We start from the raw sequence: 26,458 nt of genomic DNA on the forward strand, positions 1-26,458 counted from the left end.
TCCCCCCTGAGGCAGAATTCTCCGGGGGTTTCTTCGCCTTCCTCTGGATCTAAGGGTCCAGTGACTCTCTACCAGTCCACAATGACCACAGCTCGTCCTGTAGTCTACACTGATCTGAGAGTCACTGTAATCATTACTTCATCACTTAAAGGACCAGTAATGATTTCATTACAATGTTGCTTATTGCTTTTCAAATAAAAATAATTGATATTTATATATTGTGTGGATGTGTTTCTTGTCTAGAATTTTACTTGTACAGTGACAATGATGGGAGTGATCACTACTGCCCTCAATATTCCACAACTAGAACCAGACCCTGTAGGGGGCGCCATGTACATAAAGCAGATTGGGTACCCTATAGGGAGTGCCATGTACACAAAGCAGATTGGATATAATTCAGCCATTTAGATGTTAACTCCTGTCAAAAGTTACATTACATGTCTGTGTTATAGGGGCACTAACATTGTATATGTGGCGACCCTGAGGCTCTGGTCGCCACAGGGTACTGCACCTCAGTTAAGGTGTGGTATCCATCTCACGTAAGGGGGGTTAACTATCAGTGTCACCACATTTCATCTCACATACAGTCAGATGCTTCCCACTGGAGAGCTATTTTTGGGCAGATGGGGGGTGGCCATATAGAGTCATGGGACTTTTTAGTTGCTAGGGCAACCGTCAGGGGGCGGGCACCATTGGGGGTAGAGGTAGGCGCAACACACTCATATGGACAGACAAGTCGGGACCATATTTCTGACAAGACACTTCTGGAGCTCTTGAGTCTTCACTAGGCCCGGGGCTTGGAGCTCAGCCCGGCTTCCTATCCGCTGAGTGGGACATCCTAGGAAAAGGACACTCTCTCTTTTCAAACACCAGTGGTGGCCCCTTACTTGCTTGGGATTGACTGGAGCCCATCAGGGCGGTGACCGGTACTACTGGGCTGGCAACTGAAGTTGTGAGTAAAAGACACCTGGAACCCACAAAGACTTTGTCGGCTTGTCTTTACCGGCGTCGTCGCCCAGCGCTTTGGCGCCAACAGCCACAACCTCTCCTGTCATCATCCACCCAGAGCCTGCTCCACCTGTGGGGAGCGACACCATCCCGGCTGCCACAACACCTGCCCCGGCGAGGAATTCTGCAGCAGCGGCTACTCCTGGCCGCATACCACAGATGACGTCACCCCACTTTCCCTTCATTTGCTGTATGCCTCGGGGCAACAGAACCGGGCAAGACCACCCGTGACATCGCCTGAACCGACCCGCAACGGCCGGCAACAAGTAGGTTAACCCCCTGCCCCGTGGGGCGCTACATATACAGTGTTTCCTATACAGCTAACTACCCAAAACCAAACTACCTGGGACACAGAGCCGTACAATACAGGAGACACAAGGCGTTCTGTATAAAAGTAGGAAACACACTAAAGAGGTACAAAAAGTAGCCCCAGGAGAAGACCTTACAGATGGACGTACTCAGTGATTGCCACTATTAAAAGATAATGGCCAACTTTTACTAGAACTGGAATACCTTATTTTATTTTTTCTTATGTGAAGCTGGAGTGATGTGTGCCAAATTTAGGAAAAGGTACATTCCTCTTAAAGGGAATCTGTCAGCAGGTTTTTGCTACCAGTAACATGATGAATTCCTGAATCCAATGACGTATCACTTAGATTACTGGCTGCAGCCGTTCTGAGACAATCAGAATTTTAAGATTTAGCCATGTAGCAGAGCTGAGATAGCTGGCCCCGCCCACACCAGGCTCTTTATAGGGATTGTACATTAACATTGAGGTGTCAATCAGAGGAGGCGATGTGTCGGACTACCGTGTGTGTGACATTGTAGTCCGAGCAATGGGAAATTCTTATGCTTAAACAACATAGCAAATAAACAACAGATCGGACCTTGACAAGACAGGCATCCCTGAATTCTTTGTGTTACCCCTTGCAACAGGCTTTTTCACCTTACATAGAGAAAACCTGGTGGCAGATTTCCTTTAAAAATTCTGGCACATTTGCAAACATCCACTAGTTTACATTTCCCCAGCACCTTCGTTGGTCCTTGTGACCACTAGGCCATGACCGTAATGTTACAGCTGTGTGTACAAACATGCTGCTATCTACACCTTATGCAGCTGAAGTCCTGTTCCAGAGAGGTAGTTTCCACAATTGGAGTCCAAGTGCATTTAGACAAGGGATCTGTGTAGTTTAGACTCAGACATTTATTATTATCGCAATACTAGTCAACCATAGAAGCTATTTAAAGGCCGAATAATCAACAAGAAAGACAGCCCTGTGGTAAAGTGACCGTAAAGGACACATGGTCTATGAAATAACATGGCACCATAGGTTATAGTGGTATGTAACATATCCGTGAAAAAAACGGATACCACACATACATTCAACACAGACATCTGAATGAGGCCTAAGTAATGTGTATTTATACAGGAATATCTGGAGCTTTTACTATAATAACATTGCACAATCACAGCCTAAAGCAAAGCTAAAGAGCATCAGTCACATTGTACACTCCATGCCATTGTCAGGTACAATCATAGGTCTTTATACAGTTTTTCATAGTTTTTAAGGTTGAAGATAGACAGAAACTCAACGAGTTCAACCTATATGAAATAAGTATTGAACACGTCACCAATTTCCTAAGTAAATATATTTCTAAGAATTCTATTGAGATGTATTTCTCACCAGTAGAGATGAGAGGACCCATGGATGTCCGGGTTTGGACAGACTTTAGTTAAAAGTTTCAATCGGGACCCGGACTTCACTCGAACTTGACCCCTGACCCCATATAAGTCAATGGAGACCCGAACTTCTGTGCTGTAAAATGGCTGTAAAATGGTCATGGTATGGGCTATGGGCTACAGAAGGAAGCAAAATGGGGATAATTGTCCTACAAACAAATGTGGATAGGGAATAAATAAAGTAAAGAGTTAATGTATCGCCTTATATGGTTTAATTTCTTTGCCAGTGTGGATTGTATGGGTTGCTACCGAAATTTGGTGAGTAGTAGAGATGAGCGGACTTGTGGATATTCGGTTTGGCGGGTTCAACTTTAGATAAAGTTTTGGTTTATGACCCGGACTTGACCTGAACCCCAATGGAATTCACTATTTGGGCAGTTCTGGTCTCAGCCATACACAGATCACTTCCAAGGGAGAATGGACGAGGTTTTTCTATTTTTTTTGTTTGGTGCACACTACATCCGATCAGGCTCTGTAGTGCCCCTGAGGTCATCAGGGAGCTACAAGATACTGCACCCCCACCAGGATGCAGGGCCTACCCCCTATGGGCCCAGAAGATCAGTGCCGGTAAAACACAAACTCCCTGATAATCCCTCTTTTTCCCCAAAATTCCCAAAATAGACTGGTACCAGGCTAAGGTTGGACCAATGGATGGCCGCCTAGAGGTGGAGCCAATCCAGTCCACTAGATGGCCAGGTGGGAGGGGCAGACAGTAGACAGTCAGTCAGACAGTTGTCTGCAGGAGTCGGTGACAGAGAGAGGAAGCAAGTAGACGCACTGACGAGTGAAACAGTGACCTGAGGGCCCAGGCTGTTATGATTCAGTCACCGAGGAGGATCAGAAAAAGGACAAAAAATGCGGAAACCCAAAAAGTAACCAGAGTGGCTGGAGCCTTAACAGACTGCAGACCTAATACTGACACACAACTAGAAGTAGCCGTGGAGCGTGCCTACAATGACCTAGTTGCCACGACACAGCCGGAGAACTAAATATTCTTACAGATAGAAATATAAGAAAAGCTAATCGGCCTTGGAGCAATCCCCAAAGATATAGATAGCCTACCACATGTAAAGACTACGGTGATATAGGAAAGCACAATACATAGCTAAAAAACAGATTCAGCAAAGAATCTGTATAGGAGAGTATAGGAAAGAGCACTGTCTGCAGCCGTAAAATCCCTAATAAATCTCAGCACACCTGATATGGAAAAGCGCTGAGCCCACACAGGCTCTCCCCCACTAAATCAGTACTCTGGTGTTACTGGGATCCAAAAAACACTAATATAGATGAGGGACTAAATTTAATACCAAGCATGACAAAACACAATACATAGCAGAACATGGAGCTAGGTATACAGACACTCCCAGCAGGGAATGATCCAACTCCACCAAGAACTCCACACAGGCAAAATCAGAAATCAAGCATTAGTATCAAAAAAGAAAAAACTACAAGAAAGTGGGAACAATAACCAGATGTACAAAGACCAACTTATCTGAGAGGAGCTCTGGTAGAAAGAAGGGCTGGTTTCAGTATGTTCTTAGCACACAGAAGATACATTGAGCTCCGGCAAGGAACAGGAAAAAACTACTCAGTTATATAGGCCCAATCTGAATGGCCTGATTGCCAGTTCTCCATAGGTGTCTGGCTCCCATTCAACAAATCAACTGTACTGCCAGCACTGACTACAAGAGGGAGCCCCAAAATGGAAAATGTATTCACAACACCAAGCGGTTAGTTGCCAGTGGAGTGCTCCTGAAAATACCCACCAACGGGGTACAGAATCCTAGGTCAGGCAAAAGCTCTAGGCAGATCTGATAAAATCTGCACAGTGAGGGGACCATCAAGGACTTCCCTGACCTTGAAGTTCGGGTCTCAGTAGCAAAGGGAGAAACGGAGACAGGACCAGAGACTCCAACCCCACAGGGTTCATGCTACCGGCATACGGACTGCAGAAGAAGACAACCAGGAGGGGACCCCAGCTGCTCTACACCATGGGGACCCACCAACCAAACATAGGTGCAGGGGAAAGAAGCTACCAGGTCACAAAACCGGCACTGAGACTACGGGGACCTGCGGTTAATGCGGGCTTCACACGATACGATCTATCATGCGATCGCACGAGTGATCGTACCCGCCCCCGTCGTTTGTGCGTCACGGGCAAATCGCTGCCCGTGTCACACAAAGTCGTTTAACCCCTGTCACATGTACTTACGTGCTGAGCGACGTCGCTGTGGGCGGCGAACATCCACTTCCTGAAGGGAGTGGGATGTTCGGCGTCACAGCGACGTCACACAGTGGCTGGCCAATAGAAGCGGAGGGGCGGAGATGAGCGGGACGTAAACATCCCGCCCACCTCCTTCCTTCCGCATAGCCGGCGGGTGCCGCGGGATGCAGGTAAGCTGTGTTCATCGTTCCCGGGGTGTCACACAGTGCGATGTGTGCTACCCCGGTTACGATGAACAACCGGCGCAAAGTAAAATAAACGATTTTTTAAAAATAAACGACAAGTACACGATACCCGATTTCTCCGATTTGCGATCACTCGTAGGTGTCACACGGGACGACGTCGCCAATGAAGCCGTATGTGCATCATGAAAACCGTGACCCCGACGATCTATCGCACGATAAATCGCCTCGTGTGACGCCCGCATAAGACCAGCCAGTCTCGGGTGACCAGTTACCAGCTTGCAGTGAGTAAAAAGAACCATTTACACTGAAACTCCCATTGTGGCCTACCTTCTTTACCTCAGCCATCCTCTGGGGCCTGGCCTTGCTTGCGGAGGGCATAACACCCAGGCTGCCACTAACACCAGCCCTAGTAGTGAAAACTGTGCAGTGGTAGCTCCATCCCTATAGCTGCAACACCGCAAGTGGCATCACGTGTGAACATTATTCAAATCCCCTGTAAATATTCCCCTTTTAAAAAGCACCCAGGGCACGGGACCGGGCAATGGCCACCAAAGTGACATTCCCCAGTTATACACCACCCGGACCGAGTACCCCATAACCCTGAGCGACACTTATACACTGCCTGGTTGCTTCCCTCCACGTGACCAGGAGGGCACAGCTTTTAACACTAGACGGCTCAGGAATTTCAAGCTCCATAGGATTTCAATGGTAGAAATGTTCAATGACCCCTCTCTGGGACTTCTAGTGTTAATAGATGGCCCCTGCTTAGGTCTTATTGGACAGGTCCCAATGTATTTCCCCTTATCCCTACAGTAGAAGCAGGACCCAGACCCATGATGAACAGCAAGCGACTCAGTCTGAGGGGAGGCTCCCCCCAACTGCATTGGTTCATCGGCTTGCACCAGTGGGAGCTCCTCCCTGGGGAAAACGACAAGGGACAGGGTCCTGGAGGGTCTCTCCCTGAGGCATCGATCCACTCTAATGGCGAGGGCCATGGCGGCCTCCAGCTACTCCAGGGTGGAGTATTGCACCACAGAGTCCCTAAGCCTGCCTGACAACCCCTGACAGAAATGACTCCTAAGCACTGGGTCATTCTACTGGGTGTCATTAGTTCTGTCTTGTAAAATTACAACTCATCCTGAAAAAAACAAGCCCTCATATGACTATGTTGATATAAAATCAAAACCTTAGAAGAATAGAACAAATGGAAGCACAAACATAGGCTTCCACTGGAAGGATGAAAATAGAAAAATCCAGCTCTAGTGCGGTAAAAAAGAATGGCTTTATTACATGGTACCAGGGCGGGCGAGGCTCCAACCCCGGGGCCCCCACCACAAGAGTTTCTAAGGGGGCTCCCACCACCATCTGTCTTTGGCTTCCTGTGTTGGCCTGCCCCCATGATCATAGCCAGCTTTACCTATATCTGAGTAGTGCGGTCGCACAGGGCTCCGGCCGCCAGGCTCCACAGGGGGGCGCCGCAGGGAGACAGATGTCATTTTGATTTGCAGCTCCCTCACTGTATGTTACTCTCTTCTGCGACTCTCACTTATCTGCCAGAGAGGATTGTGGTGGCGGGAAATTCATCCTCTCTGAGGTGACCCTGTCGTCCTCCTGCTGCAGATAGAGCCTAGACCGTCCATGAGAGTCGCAGCCTATGATAGACGATCTGCTGGACGTCAGCTGTGAGAGGTCACTCAGCAGTGCAGGGGGGATGTGAGGTTGTGTAGAGGGGGCCCCATTACTCTCCAGGTAACTCCAGAACATAGCTATTACTAAGGGAGAATAACTTTATATACCTGTACATGAAAGGAGGAGACAGGGATGTTTTATTGCAAGGGGTGTATATTTTGTTCCTGTGGTTGGGGGGGGTGTTCATTTTACTGCAAAGGGTGAAGTGTGTATGAATGACCTACATAGGAGCCACATTGCAGTATAGTCACTGACACCCATCTGTTGTGAATACATTTTCCAGTTTGGGGCTCCCTCTTGTGGTCAGTGCTGGTGGTGCAATTTATTTGTGGAATGAAAGCCACACACCTGTGGAGGACTGGCAATCAGGTCTCTCTGATTGGGCTATACAGCTGAGTAGTTTTCTCCTGTTGCGTGCCGGTGCTCAATGGATATCCTGTGTGTTAAGGACATTCTGAGACCAGCCCTGCTCTCTACCAGAACTTCTATCAGATAAGTTGGTCTTGTACCTCTGCTTTTTTGTTTCCACTTTCTTGTTGTTTTTTCTGCTTTTATTCTAATGCTTGATTCCTATTTTGACTGTGTGGAGTTCCTGGTGGAATTGGATCATTCCCTGCTGGGAGTATCTGTATACCCAGCTCCATGATTCTGAAATGTATTGTGCTTTGTCATGTTTGGTATTAATTCAGTCCCTCGTCTATGTTAGTGTTTTTGGATCCCAGTAATTTCAGAGTGCTGATATAGTGGGGTAGAGGCCGTTTATATTTCTATCTGTAAGAATATTTAGTTCTCCAGCTGTGTCGAGACGACTAGGTCATCGTAGGCTCGTCCCACGGCTACTTCTAGTTGTGTATCAGGATTAGGTCTGCAGTCCGTTAAGGTTCCAGCCACTCTGGTTACTTTTTGGGTTTCCGCCTTTTTTGATCCTCCTCGGTCCCTGAATCATAACTAGAGATGAGCGAACCGGTCGCGGTTCGGCTCGAGGTTGGTTCGCCGAACGGACCTCCCGTTCGAGTTCGGTTCGTCGAACGTTCGACGAACCGAACTCGAACTGCATAGGAAACAATGGCAGGCAATCACAAACACAGAAAAACACCTAGAAAACACCCTCAAAGGTGTCCAAAAGGTCACAAACAACTCACAACACATGGGAAAGTGACAAGGACATATACTCATGCGAAAACAAAAGAGCTGGACAAGGAAAAAGAGGAGGACACACAGATATATGAGTATATGCAAGGAAACATGCCATTATTGTGCAACTTGAGCCCTGCTCATTCTTGGCTTCCAATCTTGATAAATTGCCTGAGCTCGCCACGTACGTCTTGGGGATCTTGTCGTGTCCTGCAGCCAGCGTTCTCTCGGAACCTGTCTTCAGTGCTGCTGTGGGTCTGCTGGCAGATAAGCACACGTGTCTGTCCACTGACAATGTGGACATGGCTCTCAGAGGACTTTTCTTCCCCGGGGTCAGCCAGGGGACGGGAAAGGCACGCGTATTTTTGAGAGTGCTTCATGCAAAGCATCTTTTTCTTTTTCAAAAGGGGGCTCAACCGATGCCAGTCAAGTGGGGTGTGTGTGGCCCAGTGAGTGGCAACGAGGGAGACTGTGGTTGGAGTCCCCTCGCTGTGTTTCTAAAAGAACCAAGATGAACAAGTCATGGCTCTCAGAGGACTTTTCTTCCCCGGGGTCAGCCAGGGGACGGGAAAGGCACGCGTATTTTTGATAGTGCTTCATGCAAAGCATCTTTTTCTTTTTCAAAAGGGGGCTCAACCGATGCCAGTCAAGTGGGGTGTGTGTGGCCCAGTGAGTGGCAACGAGGGAGACTGTGGTTGGAGTCCCCTCGCTGTGTTTCTAAAAGAACCAAGATGAACAAGTCATGGCTCTCAGAGGACTTTTCTTCCCCGGGGTCAGCCAGGGGACGGGAAAGGCACGCGTATTTTTGAGAGTGCTTCATGCAAAGCATCTTTTTCTTTTTCAAAAGGGGGCTCAACCGATGCCAGTCAAGTGGGGTGTGTGTGGCCCAGTGAGTGGCAACGAGGGAGACTGTGGTTGGAGTCCCCTCGCTGTGTTTCTAAAAGAACCAAGATGAACAAGTCATGGCTCTCAGAGGACTTTTCTTCCCCGGGGTCAGCCAGGGGACGGGAAAGGCACGCGTATTTTTGAGAGTGCTTCATGCAAAGCATCTTTTTCTTTTTCAAAAGGGGGCTCAACCGATGCCAGTCAAGTGGGGTGTGTGTGGCCCAGTGAGTGGCAACGAGGGAGACTGTGGTTGGAGTCCCCTCGCTGTGTTTCTAAAAGAACCAAGATGAACAAGTCATGGCTCTCAGAGGACTTTTCTTCCCCGGGGTCAGCCAGGGGACGGGAAAGGCACGCGTATTTTTGAGAGTGCTTCATGCAAAGCATCTTTTTCTTTTTCAAAAGGGGGCTCAACCGATGCCAGTCAAGTGGGGTGTGTGTGGCCCAGTGAGTGGCAACGAGGGAGACTGTGGTTGGAGTCCCCTCGCTGTGTTATACATGCTTTTAGAAGGGCATGACATGGCTTGGAGGTTGACTTTCATAAAATGCAAACTGTTGGCTACCAAAATGCTGCCTTTCCAACAACTGTGGTTATAGGCAATGAGGAACATACTGATGAAGATGAGACGCAGATACCCGATTGGGATGACAACTTAAATATTCGGTCAGGGCAAGAAGAAACTCGGTCTGAGGGGGAGGGGAGTGCAAACACAACAATTGATGATGAAGTTCTAGATCCCACCTACTGTCAACCCACAGTCAGACACTCGAGGAGGTCAATAGAGGCGGTGGAGGAGGATGCAACCGACGTCGAAGTAACCTGGCGCCTTCCTGGACACAGTCGGAGCACTGGTAGCACGTCTACAACTGCATCCTCAGCCACCACTCTGCCTCTGAGCATTATTCGGGGTGGATCAACAGGTCGCATGGCCTCTAAGCCTTGCCTAGCCTGGTCCTTTTTTGACATAAAAAAAGATCGGCCAAATTATGTGATCTGTAACATTTGCCATGGTTATCTTAGTAGAGAGCAAAACCTCAGCAGTTTGACAACTTCTTCCATGAATCGTCACATGAATAAATATCATATGGCCTGGTGGGAAGCTCACCGTGCTGCAATGCGGCCTAGTGGAGCCAACCATCCACCGCCTGCCCCTTCCAGGGCATCCGCGCGCTCGTCATCTTCTAGGACTGTGGGGACAGCTGTCACACCTGTTTTTCCACCCACAACTTCCACCACTGTAACCGCAACAGGCAGTTTGCTTGGTAGGTCGTCAGTTGGTTTGGAAGGGGAAACAAGTGAGTGTGTACAGCTCTCTCAGACATCGATAGCACCAACTTTGGATGAAGGCAACATCATGTCTCCGCCTGCACTTTCCTCCCAAAGCTGCATTTTTCCAGGGACACCCTACTCAACACCGTCTACACACAGCAGCCAGATCTCTGTCCCTCAGATGTGGTCAAATAAAAGGCCACTTCCTTCGACCCATGACAAAGCGAAGAGGTTGACTCTATCCCTCTGTAAGCTGTTGGCTACAGAAATGCTGCCTTTCCGCCTAGTGGACACACAGGATTTTAGAGACCTTATATCTGTCGCTGTGCCCCAGTACCAGATGCCTAGTCGCCACTACTTTTCTAAGAAAGGTGTGCCCGCGCTACACCAGCATGTCGCACACAATATCACCGCTTCCTTGAGAAACTCTGTGTGTGAACGGGTGAATTTCAGCACCGATACTTGGACCAGTAAGCATGGACAGGGACGTTACATGTCGCTGACTGGGCACTGGGTAACTATGGTGATAGATGGTGAAGGGTCTGCTGCACAAGTCTTGCCGTCCCCACGACTTGTGTGTCAATCCTCTGTCTGTCCAAGTTCCGCCACTGCTTCTGCATCCTCCACCTCATCTGGGTCCTCCACCTCCGCCCCAAGCCTGCCTGGTCAGGCCACCAGCGTTCTCACTGCGCAGAAGGAATCACGCACCCCTCATTACTATGCTGGCAGCAGAGCGCAACGGCATCAGGCGGTCTTTAGCTTGACATGTCTTGGGAATAAGAGTCACACAGCTGAGGAGTTGTGGTCAGCTCTGCGGTCCGAGTTTAATAAATGGTTGTCTCCACTCAACCTGCAGCCTGGTAAGGCCGTGTGCGACAATGCTGCAAACCTGGGTGCGGCCCTTCGCCTGGGCAAGGTGACACACGTGCCTTGTATGGCTCACGTGTTGAACCTTGTTGTCCAGCAATTTTTAACACACTATCCCGGCCTAGATGGCCTTCTGACCAGGGCACGGAAACTGTCTGCAGTGCTCACTTCCGCCGTTCAAGCGCCGCAGCTGAGCGACTTGCATCGCTCCAGAAGTCTTTCGGCCTGCCGGTTCATCGCCTGAAATGCGATGTGGCGACACGCTGGAATTCAACTCTCCACATGTTACAGCGACTGTGGCAGCACCGCAGAGCCCTGGTGCAATACGTCATGACGTATAGCCTGGGCCAACGAGATGCAGAGGTGGGGCAGATCACCCTGATGGAGTGATCTCAGATCACGGACCTATGCACCCTTCTGCACAGTTTCGACATGGCGACGAATATGTTTAGCGCTGACAATGCCATTATCAGCATGACGATTACAGTCATTTACATGCTGGAGCACACGCTAAACACTATTCGGAGTCAGGGGGTGGGACAACAGGAAGGGGAGGAACTACAGGAGGATTCATATGCGCAAGACACAACAACATCACCAAGGTCCAGACGTTCATCATCACCAACGCGGCAGGCATGGGACCATGGGGGACAGGGATCAACAAGGGCGCATGGTAGCAGGCGAGATGTTGAGGAAGGTGCAGGAGGACATGAAGATATGGAGGACGAACTGTCCATGGACATGGAAGACTCAGCTGATGAGGGGGACCTTGGTCAAATTTAAGTTGAAAGAGGTTGGGGGGAGATGACAGAGGAAGAAAGAACGGTTAGCACCTCTATGCCACAAACACAGCGTGGACTTGGTCCGCATGGCTGCGCAAGACACATGAGTGCCTTCTTGTTGCACTACCTCCAACATGACCCTCGTATTGTCAAAATTAGAAGTGATGATGACTACTGGCTTGCCACACTATTAGATCCCCGGGACAAGTCCAAATTTTGTGACATAATTCCACCCATAGAAAGGGACGCACGTATGCAGGAGTATCAGCAGAAGCTGTTACTCGATCTTAGCTCGGCTTTTCCACCAAACAACCGTGCAGGTGAAGGGAGTGATTCTCCCAGTTGTAACTTGACAAACATGGGACGGCCTCGTCATCTTCAACAGTCTACCCGTACCAGTAGGACCGTATCTGGTGCTGGTAACAGCAATTTTATGGAATCTTTTCATAATTTTTTTAGACCCTCCTTTGCAAGGCCACCAGAGACATCAAGTGTGTCACATAGTCAACGGATGGAGAGGATGATACAGGAGTATCTCCAAATGAACATCGATGCAATGACTTTGCAAATGGAGCCTTGCTCCTTTTGTGCTTCAAATCTAGAAAAATGTCAAGAGCTCTCCAGTTACGCCTTGAAGATTTTGTCGTGTCCAGCTGCCAGCGTTGTCTCTGAACGTGTCTTCAGTGCCGCTGGGTGTGTGCTGACAGATAAGCGCACGCGTCTGTCCAGTGACAATGTGGACAGACTGACGTTCATCAAAATGAACAAGTCATGGATCCAGAAGGAATTTACTACCCCTGTGTCATCCTGGGGAGAGTAAATGCTTGTGGATTTGGAATGTGCTTGATGCAAATCAAAACATCCTGTTTGCAACTAGGGCACAAGTCCTGCCACTGATGGGGTGTCTGTGTGCCCAATTTGGGGAAAAAAGGTAGACTCCGCTTGGAGTAACCCTTGCTTGCTGTGTTTTTTAAAAATGATACAAGATGAACAGATCTGAAGGCAAGATGAATGCAACATCATGTCTCCGCCTGCACTTTTCTCACAAACCTGCATTTTTCCAGGGACACCCTACTCAACACCGTCTACAGACAGCAGCCAGATCTCTGTCCCTCAGATGTGGTCAAATAAAAGGCCACTTACTGCGACCCATGACAAAGCTAAGTGGTTGACTCTATCCCTCTGTAAGCTGTTGGCTACCGAAATGCTGCCTTTACGCGTAGTGGACACACAGGATTTTACAGACCTTATGTCTGTCGCTGTGCCCCAGTACCAGATGCCCAATCACCACTGCTTCTCCAAGAAAAGCATGCCCGCGCTACACCAGCATGTCGCACACAACATCACCACTTCCTTGAGAAAATCTGTGTGCGACAGGGTGCATTTCAACACAGATACTTGGACCAGTAAGCATAGACAGGGTCATTACATGTCACTGACTGGGCACTGGCAAACTATGGTGAGAGATGGAGAAGGGTCTGCTGTACAAGTCTTGCCGTCCCCACGAGTTGTTTCAATCCTTGTTCTGTATGTAGAAGTTAATACACTGCTTCTGCCTCTTCAACCTCGTGTGGGTCCTCTACCTTGGCGCAAACCCTGTGTGGTCAGGCCACCCTTCCTTGCAACTGCGCACAAGGACTACCACACACCTCCTTACTATGCTGGCAGCAGAGCTCAATGCCATCAGGCGGTCAAAGTTTTACTTTGAAATGTATGGGAAATGTGAGTCACACCGCTATTACAGAGAATAGTAGTCAGGCAGGGTCAAAACATTAATTGAGGAACAGGAACAGAATGGGACGGCCAGGAAAGAATCAGAAAACAAGCAGAGGTGAAATGCGTATCGGCCAACAAGGTACATAAACAGCAAGCAGGAAAAGTAGTCAGGTAACAAGCACACAAAATCATAAAACTGAACTGGGGGTAAAATTAACCAGAGGTTCATAGCTATGTCTGGCAGTGGTCTGCAGACAGGATGGGCATAAAAAAGGGTGTGGTGTCTTCCCATTGGTTGTAGCTGAATGATGGTATTTCATCTGTGAGATACCCACCAGCTACATTCAGCCAGAGATTCTGCATCTGTCAAGGTAATGCAGCCCAGTGGGTGAGCATAACCTGCGTCCACCTGCGCCGCTGGCATCGACTACTCTCCCATCATCAGCACTATTCATGAAAGGAACACGTTGTCACCTGGCGACCGGAGTACAAATTGACGGAGCGGACTCCGTTGGTGACTTAACAGCCGTGTGCGGCAATGATGCAAACCTGGCTGCGGGCCATCCTCAGGGCAATGTGACACACGTGCCTTTTAGGGCTCACGTGTTGAACCGAATTCGCCAGCAATTTTTAAAACACCATCACGGCCTACATGGCCTTGTGCAGTGGGCACGCTCGCTATGTGCTCACTTCCATCGTGCGCACACAGCAGCTCAACAACTTTCATCACTCCGGAAGTCTTAGGGTCTGGCAGTTAAACGCCGTAAATGCGATGTTTCGACACGCAGGAATTGGAATCTGCACATGTTGCAGCGTGTGTGGCAGCACCGCAGAGCCCTGCTGAAATACGGTAAGACATATAGCCTGGGATAACTTGATCCAGAGGTGGTGCAGATCACGCTGCTGGAGTGGTGTCAGATCAAGGACCTATGCACCCTGCTACACAGTTTTGAAATGTCGACGAAGATGTTTAGCACTGGCAATGTCATTCTCAGCGTGACAATTCTGGTCATCTACATGATGGAGCACACTGTAATTATTATTCGGAGTCAGGTGTTGGGACAAGAGGAAGGGGAGGAAGTACAGGAGGAGTCATATGCGGAAGGGATAACAAGATCTACGAGGTCCAGATGGTCAGCGGCACCTATGCGGCAGTCATGGTGAGGGAGAGGGATTAACAAGGGCGCATAGTATCAGCAAAAAGTGTTGATGAAAGTGCAGGAGCCCATGAAGAAATGGAGGACGAACTGGCGATGGGCATGGAAGACTCAGCAGATGAGTGAGAGCTTGCTCACATTTCGGTTGTGCGAGGTTGGGGGGAGAGGGCAGAGGAAGGATGCACGATTCTCACCTCTCTGCCACCAACACACCAAGGACTTGGTCCTCCTGGATGCACAAGACACATGAGCGCCTTCTTGCTGCACTACCTACATGACCCTCGGATTGTATGAATTTGAACTAATCCTGAATACTGGGTTGCCACACTGTTAGATCCCCGGTACAAGACAAAATTTGGCGAACTAATTCCTGCCATAGAAATAGACGCACGTATACAGGAGTATCTGCAGAATGTGGTACGCAATCTTAGATCTACTTGTCCACTAAACACCAGTGCTGCACAGAGTGAATCTCAATGCTTTGTCATGGATAGGAGGAAATGGTCTTTTACTTGTCCACATCGGAGGGACCGAGGGATGGCTGCTGTGCTGAGATGGCGTTGAGTACGGTGTCCCTGCACAGTTGCACTTTTGGTCATATCCCAAAATGAGTTGAAAAAGGACAGATGCTGTTGGAAAGGGGAACAGGTGTGTTGGAAAGGGGAAAAAAGTTTTGGTCCGTGGATTTGGTGGTTAAGCAACTGTAACATTTGCTGAAGAAACAACATCTGTTACAGTGGGACTGGCAGATTTGGATAAAGTGGTATATAATCTGTGACCGCTATATAACGAAAATTAATAAGAAAAGAAAGAGAAAGGTATATATCCCCATCAGCAGTCAGTGTCCACCGTGCTCCCAGTTGAAAAAGGAGAGGTTGGCAACTTGAAGGTTTGGTGGAGGATACAGAGCTGTGTGGCTATGAAACTAATAGTAGCCTGAACCGAGTTAGACGCCATTCGGATCTGGAGACTGTGAGCCCTGTTAGCGTCACAGGGTCCACATGCCCACCCAGCCCAGGAACTCCCTGTTAACAACACAGGGGCCATTGAGTACGCTGACCGTGTGCGTAGGGGCCACACCTGTGGACAGCAGGCGCATCAGCAGCAGCAGGCCTGTTAATGCCACTGGGCTGCACAAGCAGGACTGTTAGGACAGGAGCTGGTCTTAACCGTTCTGCGTTACCAACTGTGGTGGTGGCCTGCATCCACCACCCGATCCCTGCCTACCTCTGGCCTAAAGCCGCAATGGGTTCAACACATGGAGGTGTGCTCTTTCGGAGCATAATAGAAGACTGCGCACCTCCTTGTTGGCTCCAGCCCCTTTTATAACCTGGGTCCGCCCCAAACCAGGGTGAACCACAATGCACCTCCTGGAGACAAAAGTAGAGTGACACGTCATGAGTGGCATAACTAGCGTCCTATTTGGAAACGCAACTTCAATGATGACCTCATGGCTGCCATGACCCAAACACCTCACCAGTCATCGTCTGAGCATCAATAATGCGGTGACAAGTCATAGGTGTGGGCCTCTGCAAGCCATTTGGGAGGACACCTGATGCCCTGTGGTCTATATGGGACCCCCACATCAGGGCCAGGGCCAAAGAGTTCATTACCGGACCTAGTCTCTGATGCAGGAAGTGCCTGAGCATGCTCAGTAGCATGAAATACAGTCTCTGAAAAAAGACTATCAGCTTTAGCATGGTGTCTAGGCACAAAACAGGACTTAGACCCGGCACGGAATGCAAGCACCTGTGCAAAGAGGCTTTTCACACTTAGTGTGGGAGCATGCGCTGTATCCCGAAATGAAAACTTAGCGTCAGGAATGGCACAGTCAGGCTGAGCATACTCACTAGGCGAAACACTGTAATTATGCTGCAGCTGGGGTACATCGGCACACGCATGCGCACTAGCTGCCTCTCCACACTTAGACGTGGAGGGGAAATTTGTCTTGGAGATGCTGTCTATGAACAGAAGGAAAAGCTAAAGGAAGCCTGACTTTCTATCCCTCCGAATTATGAAATGCAGCAATGAATTCCATGAGTTTGCTATAACATTAGCGTAGCAAAATGTGCATGAGGGTGTGATGTAGAGGTGCTAGAAATAGCTTGTCACCAGTGGGGCACTAATGGAATACAACAGCCAGTTCTATGATGCCACAAAATGGCAGTATTTTGTGCTATCATTATAGCTTATTAAAAACAGAGCACGAGGTTGTCATGCAGAGGTGCTGCACATAGATTTGCAGTAGTGTGAATTGACAAAAGTACAATAGCCACGTTTAGGATACAACTAGGTACAGTGAGTGTTTGCTAGTAAAATTGCTTAGTTTAAAAAAGTTGTAGTGTGCAATGCAGGCAGACGTGCTATGCAAATGTCTTTGCACTAGTGGGACTATAGCAAAGTCCAATAGCCACGTATAGGATGCCACTAGGTACACTGTGTGTTTGCTAGTATAATGGCTGAGTTTAAAAAAGTTTGAGTGTGCAATGCAGGCAGATGTCCTGCAAATAACGTTCCAATACTGTGAATTGACAAAAGTACAATAGCCACGTTTAGGATACAACTAGGTACAGTGAGTGTTTGCTAGTATAATGGCTGAGTTTAAAAAAGTTTGAGTGTGCAAGGCAGGCAGATGTCCTGCAAATAACGTTCCAATACTGTGAATTGACAAAAGTACAATAGCCACGTTTAGGATACAACTAGGTACAGTGAGTGTTTGCTAGTATAATGGCTGAGTTTAAAAAAGTTTGAGTGTGCAATGCAGGCAGACGTGCTGCAAATAACGTTCCAATACTGTGAATTGACAAAAGTACAATAGCCACGTTTAGGATACAACTAGGTACAGTGAGTGTTTGCTAGTATAATGGCTGAGTTTAAAAAAGTTTGAGTGTGCAAGGCAGGCAGATGTCCTGCAAATAACGTTCCAATACTGTGAATTGACAAAAGTACAATAGCCACGTTTAGGATACAACTAGGTACAGTGAGTGTTTGCTAGTATAATGGCTGAGTTTAAAAAAGTTTGAGTGTGCAAGGCAGGCAGATGTCCTGCAAATAACGTTCCAATACTGTGAATTGACAAAAGTACAATAGCCACGTTTAGGATACAACTAGGTACAGTGAGTGTTTGCTAGTATAATGGCTGAGTTTAAAAAAGTTTGAGTGTGCAATGCAGGCAGACGTGCTGCAAATAACGTTCCAATACTGTGAATTGACAAAAGTACAATAGCCACGTTTAGGATACAACTAGGTACAGTGAGTGTTTGCTAGTATAATGGCTGAGTTTAAAAAAGTTTGAGTGTGCAATGCAGGCAGACGTCCTGCAAATAACGTTCCAATACTGTGAATTGACAAAAGTACAATAGCCACGTTTAGGATACAACTAGGTACAGTGAGTGTTTGCTAGTATAATGGCTGAGTTTAAAAAAGTTTGAGTGTGCAAGGCAGGCAGATGTCCTGCAAATAACGTTCCAATACTGTGAATTGACAAAAGTACAATAGCCACGTTTAGGATACAACTAGGTACAGTGAGTGTTTGCTAGTATAATGGCTGAGTTTAAAAAAGTTTGAGTGTGCAATGCAGGCAGACGTGCTGCAAATAACGTTCCAATACTGTGAATTGACAAAAGTACAATAGCCACGTTTAGGATACAACTAGGTACAGTGAGTGTTTGCTAGTATAATGGCTGAGTTTAAAAAAGTTTGAGTGTGCAAGGCAGGCAGATGTCCTGCAAATAACGTTCCAATACTGTGAATTGACAAAAGTACAATAGCCACGTTTAGGATACAACTAGGTACAGTGAGTGTTTGCTAGTATAATGGCTGAGTTTAAAAAAGTTTGAGTGTGCAATGCAGGCAGATGTCATGCAAATAACGTTCCAATACTGTGAATTGACAAAAGTACAATAGCCACGTTTAGGATACAACTAGGTACAGTGAGTGTTTGCTAGTATAATGGCTTCGTTATAATTAGTTGGAGTGTGCAACGCAGGCAGATGCGCTCTGCAAATGTCTTGGCACTAGTGGGACTATAGCAAAGTCCAATAGCCACGTATAGGATGCCACTAGGTACACTGAGTGTTTGCTAGTAAAATTGCTTAGTTTAAAAAAGTTGTAGTGTGCAATGCAGGCAGACGTGCTCTGCAAATGTCTTTGCACTAGTGGGACTATAGCAAAGTCCAATAGCCACGTATAGGATGCCACTAGGTACACTGAGTGTTTGCTAGTAAAATTGCTTAGTTTAAAAAAGTTGTAGTGTGCAATGCAGGCAGACGTGCTCTGCAAATGTCTTTGCACTAGTGGGACTATAGCAAAGTCCAATAGCCACGTATAGGATGCCACTAGGTACACTGAGTGTTTGCTAGTAAAATTGCTTAGTTTAAAAAACTTGGAGTGTGCAATGCAGGCAGATGTGCTCTGCTAATGTCTTTGCACTAGTGGGACTATAGCAAAGTCCAATAGCCACGTTTAGGATGCCACTAGGTACACTGAGTGTTTGCTAGTAAAATTGATTAGTTTAAAAAAGTTGTAGTGTGCAATGCAGGCAGACGTGCTCTGCAAATGTCTTTGCACTAGTGGGACTATAGCAAAGTCCAATAGCCACGTATAGGATGCCACTAGGTACACTGAGTGTTTGCTAGTAAAATTGCTTAGTTTAAAAAAGTTGTAGTGTGCAATGCAGGCAGACGTGCTCTGCAAATGTCTTTGCACTAGTGGGACTATAGCAAAGTCCAATAGCCACGTATAGGATGCCACTAGGTACACTGAGTGTTTGCTAGTAAAATTGATTAGTTTAAAAAAGTTGTAGTGTGCAATGCAGGCAGACGTGCTCTGCAAATGTCTTTGCACTAGTGGGACTATAGCAAAGTCCAATAGCCACGTATAGGATGCCACTAGGTACACTGAGTGTTTGCTAGTAAAATTGCTTAGTTTAAAAAACTTGGAGTGTGCAACGCAGGCAGATGTGCTCTGCTAATGTCTTTGCACTAGTGGGACTATAGCAAAGTCCAATAGCCACGTTTAGGATGCCACTAGGTACACTGAGTGTTTGCTAGTAAAATTGATTAGTTTAAAAAAGTTGTAGTGTGCAATGCAGGCAGACGTGCTCTGCAAATGTCTTTGCACTAGTGGGACTATAGCAAAGTCCAATAGCCACGTATAGGATGCCACTAGGTACACTGAGTGTTTGCTAGTAAAATTGCTTAGTTTAAAAAAGTTGTAGTGTGCAATGCAGGCAGACGTGCTCTGCAAATGTCTTTGCACTAGTGGGACTATAGCAAAGTCCAATAGCCACGTATAGGATGCCAATAGGTACACTGAGTGTTTGCTAGTAAAATTGCTTAGTTTAAAAAACTTGGAGTGTGCAATGCAGGCAGATGTGCTCTGCTAATGTCTTTGCACTAGTGGGACTATAGCAAAGTCCAATAGCCACGTATAGGATGCCACTAGGTACACTGAGTGTTTGCTAGTATAATGGCTTCGTTATAATTAGTTGGAGTGTGCAACGCAGGCAGATGCGCTCTGCAAATGTCTTGGCACTAGTGGGACTATAGCAAAGTCCAATAGCCACGTATAGGATGCCACTAGGTACACTGAGTGTTTGCTAGTAAAATTGCTTAGTTTAAAAAAGTTGTAGTGTGCAACGCAGGCAGATGTGCTCTGCAAATGTCTTTGCACTAGTGGGACTATAGCAAAGTCCAATAGCCACGTATAGGATGCCACTAGGTACACTGAGTGTTTGCTAGTAAAATTGCTTAGTTTAAAAAAGTTGTAGTGTGCAATGCAGGCAGACGTGCTCTGCAAATGTCTTGGCACTAGTGGGACTATAGCAAAGTCCAATAGCCACGTATAGGATGCCACTAGGTACACTGAGTGTTTGCTAGTAAAATTGCTTAGTTTAAAAAAGTTGTAGTGTGCAATGCAGGCAGACGTGCTCTGCAAATGTCTTGGCACTAGTGGGACTATAGCAAAGTCCAATAGCCACGTATAGGATGCCACTAGGTACACTGAGTGTTTGCTAGTAAAATTGCTTAGTTTAAAAAAGTTGTAGTGTGCAATGCAGGCAGACGTGCTCTGCAAATGTCTTTGCACTAGTGGGACTATAGCAAAGTCCAATAGCCACGTTTAGGATGCCACTAGGTACACTGAGTGTTTGCTAGTATAATGGCTTACTTAGAATGAGTTGGAGTGTGCAGAGGACAGGAGGGTACAGTGGCAGGATTGTGGTGCTCTGGGTAGAGGAATGGAAGCCTGCCTTTCTATTCCCTCCTAATGGTGAAATGCAGGGAGGAAATCCCTGACCTTGGCTACACAGACGCTGGCGCTGTTTTCAGGACCTGTCACCTTAACTCTGACCCTGCCGCTTTGAGCCCTTAAAAGGACTGCTAGAATGTGCTCTCCCTAAGCTGTCTAACGCTGTGTATGCAGCGCATACAGCTGTATCGGCTATAGGACTCAGGAGGACGGAGCTGCGACACTGATGTCTGACACCAAAGACGCAGAAGGCAGATAATGGCGTTCGTGAAGAAAATGTCCGGTTTTATAATGCAGGGACATGTGACATGCAGATCCTATCACACATGCCGTTGCTTCTCTGGCTCAAAGTCCACTTAGGTGTGTGTGTGTCTGGGATTGGCTGACATGCTGGCCCGCCCCACAAGACGCGCGCGCTTAGGGAAGGAAGACAAGAAAAAAAAAAAAAAAATGGCGATCGCCATTATAGAAACAGCAGTGATCTGAAGGCGCTGTTCACGCACACTATACACTGAAATGTGATAATAGTTTGATTCACAGAGTGACTTACACTATTACAGCAGAAACCAAGCTAGGATTTAGCTGTTTTTTGGCTGCTAGAACCGTTCTCGAACGTTTCTAGAACTATCGAGCTTTTGCAAAAAGCTCGAGTTCTAGTTCGATCTAGAACATGCCCCAAAATCACTCGAGCCGCGAACTGGAGAACCACGAACCACGAACCGCGCTCAACTCTAATCATAACACCCATCATTGTTTACACCTATTTACACCTCCTTAATTACACTTTTCCCTTTTCATATAATGATAATGTAAGCCCCTTCCCTAGATTATAATAATATAATAATACAACCTCCCACACTTGATTATAATCATATAATAATGCCCCCTCCCCCACTGGAGTATAATTCAGAGGTCTGCAAAAAAAATTTCGAGAGCTGTTTTGGTTATTCCTAGAGTTGAGCGCGGTTCGCGGTTCGAGGTTCTCCAGTTCTAGGCTCGAGTGATTTTGGGGGCTGTTCGAGATCGAACTAGAACTCGAGCTTTTTGCAAAAGCTCGATAGTTCTAGATACGTTTGAGAACGGTTCTAGCAGCAAAAAGCAGGGCTTTTTACAGCTACAGTGTGCAGGAGCCATCGCTGGCAGCCTGCCAGAAGCTGGTAACCAAGATAAACATCGGGTATCCAACCAAAGCGCTTTGGTTAGTAACCCGATGTTTATCCTAGTTACGTGCAGGAAGCCCACACTTCCCCGCTCAGCTCGCTCCGCCCCCTCCTGCCCGCAGCATGTACACATACATACACACACACACACACACACACACACATGGTCCCGCTCGGCTTACCTGCGGTGATGAAGTCCCGCCATCCCGACCTCAGCGCTGTCACTGTCCTCCATGGCCGCCGCTTGTCACATCACCTCTCGCTTCCGACCCGAGACTGACTAGCGGTGACGTCACGGGCCTCTCGCGATACTTGGTGTGAAGGCGCCGGTCATTGAACTCAGTGACAGGGGCTGTCAGTGTGCTGGAGATCAGCGCAGGTAATGTACCTCGCTGACAGCAGCACTTGTCATCCCCTGCAGTGACCTGGGCTGACCCATTGATGTTAGCTCAGGTCACTGCACTGCTCTCCCAGCCAATGGGGAACATCCTGCTCTTCATTGACTGCGACAGTGTGGATCGTCATGGCAACTCCTTGGATTACACCAGACCTGGATTTGTTTTTCTTTCTAATAAATTGGTTAAAGAGGGAATGTTTTGGGGAGTGTTTTTTTAAATAAAAATGTGTTTGTCGTCTATTTTTTTTTATTACTGACTGGGTTGGTGATGTCGGGTATCTGATAGACGCCTGACCTCACCAACCCCAGGGCTTGATGCCAGGTGACATTACACATCTGGTATTAACCCCATATATTACCCCGTTTGCTACCGCACCAGGGCGCAGGCTGAGCTGGGGCGAAGCACCAGGATTGGCGCATCTAATGGATGCGCCACTTCTGGGGTGGCTGCGGCCTGTTATTTTTAGGCTGGGGAGAGTCCAATAACCATGGACCTCCCTAGTCTGAGAATATCAGACCCCAGCTGTCTGCTTTACCTTGGCTGGTGATCCAATTTTGGGGGGACCCCTACGTGTTTTTTTTTTTAAATTATTTATTTAATTTAAAATAACAGCGTGGGGTGCCCTCAGGTTTGGATTACCAGCCAAGGTGAGGTTGCCAGCTGTGGCCTGCAGGCTGCAGCCGTCTGCTTTACCCTAGCTGGCTACAAAAATAGAGGGAACCCTACGTCATTTTTTTTTTCATTTTTTTGGCTAAATACAAAGCTAAGCACCCCTTAGTGCCACATGAAAGGCACCAAAGGGTGCAAAATTACAAAATGCAGGCGAGTGGGACATTATGTGTCTTTCTGCCATTATAATGACAGAAAAGACTGATATGAAGTGCACAAGCACAAGAAAATCACCAGAGCGCTCTACGCTGTGAAAAGCAGTAGAAAATGGCACTGGAGTGAACATGTGACCGCCTCATGTAGGATGAAGCTATGGATCCTGGGTAAATTTATGCATTTACCCTCATTCAGTTTTTTTGCAGTACACAAAAAAAATGGAAGGCACACGGATGACAAACAGATGACATACGGACTGTCTACGGAACGAAAACGGATGCCACACGGATGCACTTTTTCTCCACTTTTTCTCCACTTTTTCTACATTTTTTTCTCCACTTTTTCTCCATTTTTTCTCCACTTTTTCTCCACTTTTTCTCCACTTTTTCTCCATTTTTTCTCCACTTTTTCTACATTTTTTCTCCACTTTTTCTCCACTTTTTCTCCACTTTTTCTCCATTTTTTCTCCACTTTTTCTCCATTTTTTCTCCACTCTTTCTCCACTTTTTCTCAACTTTTTCTCCACTTTTTCTCCGTTCTTTTTCTATGGTCGGTCTACCCATTAGCTCTGCCATGCATAGTGTAGCTCTAAACCTACTGCACATTACTTTATGATTGACATCTCTTTCATACCAGAGCTGTCTAAGCCTACTCTGACCCCATATTTGTCATTACTATATTGTCCTTGTACTGTATTATGACATTTGTATCATGTGTTTCATTTCTTGCTGTGTTGCAATTTTTTTGCTGCATCCCAATTGTACCTCTACATTGTTCGAGTTTATGTTATTGTTCTCTCACTCTTATGTGATACTGATTATTGTCATTTTTCATGATTACATGCAGATAAGTCCAATCTGACGAAGGCTCAGGCCGAAACGTCATTTGTAACTTGTTTCGGACAAAAACATATATGCTTATGAAAATTTTTTTTTTCTTAATACGGACCAATAAAGAGTGATTTTGCATTACTATCCGTTGTGACTTACTGACTTAGTCTGGGAGATTTAGAGTGCCGAGGTTACTCACTAATTTTATCTATTATTACGTCTGAGCACCTATATACCAGTGAGCAGAGCTTCCTCTACAGTAGTTCTCCTGATTAGGCATGCCCTTACCTCATGAGCAGGGCATTGCAACTTTGGTAGCAACCATTACGACATGGACTCTGCTGCTGTGGACCCGGGGAGAGTGAGTGCAGATTCATTGCACCCACACTCCTCACATGAAGGGTCCGCACTCCTAGAAAATGGGGGATATGTTCCCTGAGTGTCTCCCCCCCATATTCTAGACGGTCCAGAGTCGTCGTGGGACCCCTTTATTTTTTTTCTTACAATAAATTGGTGAAAGAGGAAATGTTTTGGGGACTGTTTTTTCAAATAAATTTCTTTTGTCGATTTTTTGTTTTTGTTAGTACTGACAGTTTATGATGTTGGGTATCTAATAGACGCCATGACATCACAAACTGCTGGGCTTGATCTCAGGTGACTTTACAGCTAGTATCAACCCGATTTATTACCCCGTTTGCCACTGCACCAGGGCACGGGATGAGCTGGGGTGAAGCGCCAGGATTGGCGCATCTAGTGGATGCGCCACGTCTGGGGTGCCTGCGGCCTGCTATTTTTAGGCTGTGAAGGCCCAATAACTATGGACCTTCCCACCCTGAGAATACCAGACCACAGCTGTCCGCTTTACCTTGGCTGGTGATCCAATTTGGGAGGGACCCTACTTTTTTTGTGTAATTATTAATATTTATAAAATAATTATAAAAAAAGAGCCTGGGGGGACCTCCACATTGGATCCCCAACCACTTTAAAGCTGCCAGCTGTGGTTTTCAGGCTACAGACGTCTGCTTTACCCTAGCTGGCTATCAAAAATGGGGGGACCCAACGTCATTTTTTTTTTAACTATTTTTTAAATAGAAAAAATTAATGGGCTTCCCTGTATTTTGATTGCCAACCAAGGTAACGACAGGCAGATGGGGGTGGCAACCCATAGCTGTCTGCTTTATCTGCGCTGAGAATCAAAAATACCGCGGAGCGCTATGTCATTTTTTTTAAAGATTTATTTTTACAGCACTGTGATGTCCAGCAATCAAAATACAGGGAAGCCCGTTTTGTTTTTACTTATTTAAATAAATAATTAAAAAAAATATATATGGGCTTCTGCTGCATTTTTTGTATTGCTGGCTAAGGGTAATCCAAGCAGCTACTGGCTGCTAACCCCCACTGCTTGGTGTTACCTTCACTGGCAATGGAAAATCCAGGGAAGCATTTTTTAATTTTTGGCCAAAAAACTACAAAAAAAGGACGGGAGCTTCGCCATATTTTTGTATGCTAGCCAGGTATAGCAGGCAGGTGCTGGAAGAGTTGGATACAGCGCCAGAAGATGGGGCTTCTATGAAAGTGCCATTTTCTGAGGCGGCTGCAGACTGCAATTCGCAGCAGTGGGGCCCAGAAAGCTCAGGCCAACCTGTGCTGCGTATTCCAATCCCCAGCTGCCTAGATGTACCTGGCTGGACACAAAAATGGTGCGAAGCATACGTCATTTGTTTTCTAATTATTTCATGAAATTCATGAAACAATAAAAAAAGGGCTTCCCTTTATTTTTGGTTCCCAGCCGGGTACAAATAGGCAACTGGGGGTTGGGGGCAGCCGTACCTGCCTGCTGTACCTGGCTAGCATACAAAAATATGGCGAAGCCCACATAATTTTTTCAGCAAAAAACTTCTGCATACAGTCCTGGATGGAGTATGCTGAGTATGCTGAGCCTTGCAGTTCTGCAGCTGCTGTGTGTCTGTATGGAGAAGAGCAGACAGCAGCTTCAGAACTACAAGGCTCAGCATACTCCATCCAGGACTGTATGCAGAAGTTTTTTGCCCACCAAAAAAATGACGTGGGCTTTGCCATATTTTTGTATGCTAGCCAGGTACAGCATGCAGCTACGGGCTGCCTCCAACCCCCAGTTGCCTATTTGTACCCGGCTGGGAACCAAAAATATAGGGAAGCCCTTTTTTTTTTAATTATTTCACTTATTTCATGAAATAATTAAAAAACAAATGACGTGGGCTTCGCCCCATTTTTGTGTCCAGCCGGGTACAACTAGGCAGCTGGGGATTGGAATCCGCAGCACAGGTTAGCCCGAGGTTCCTGGGCGCCTCTGCTGCGAATT

Source organism: Anomaloglossus baeobatrachus, chromosome 5 (genome assembly GCF_048569485.1).
Source record: "Anomaloglossus baeobatrachus isolate aAnoBae1 chromosome 5, aAnoBae1.hap1, whole genome shotgun sequence".
NCBI lineage: Eukaryota > Metazoa > Chordata > Amphibia > Anura > Aromobatidae > Anomaloglossus > Anomaloglossus baeobatrachus.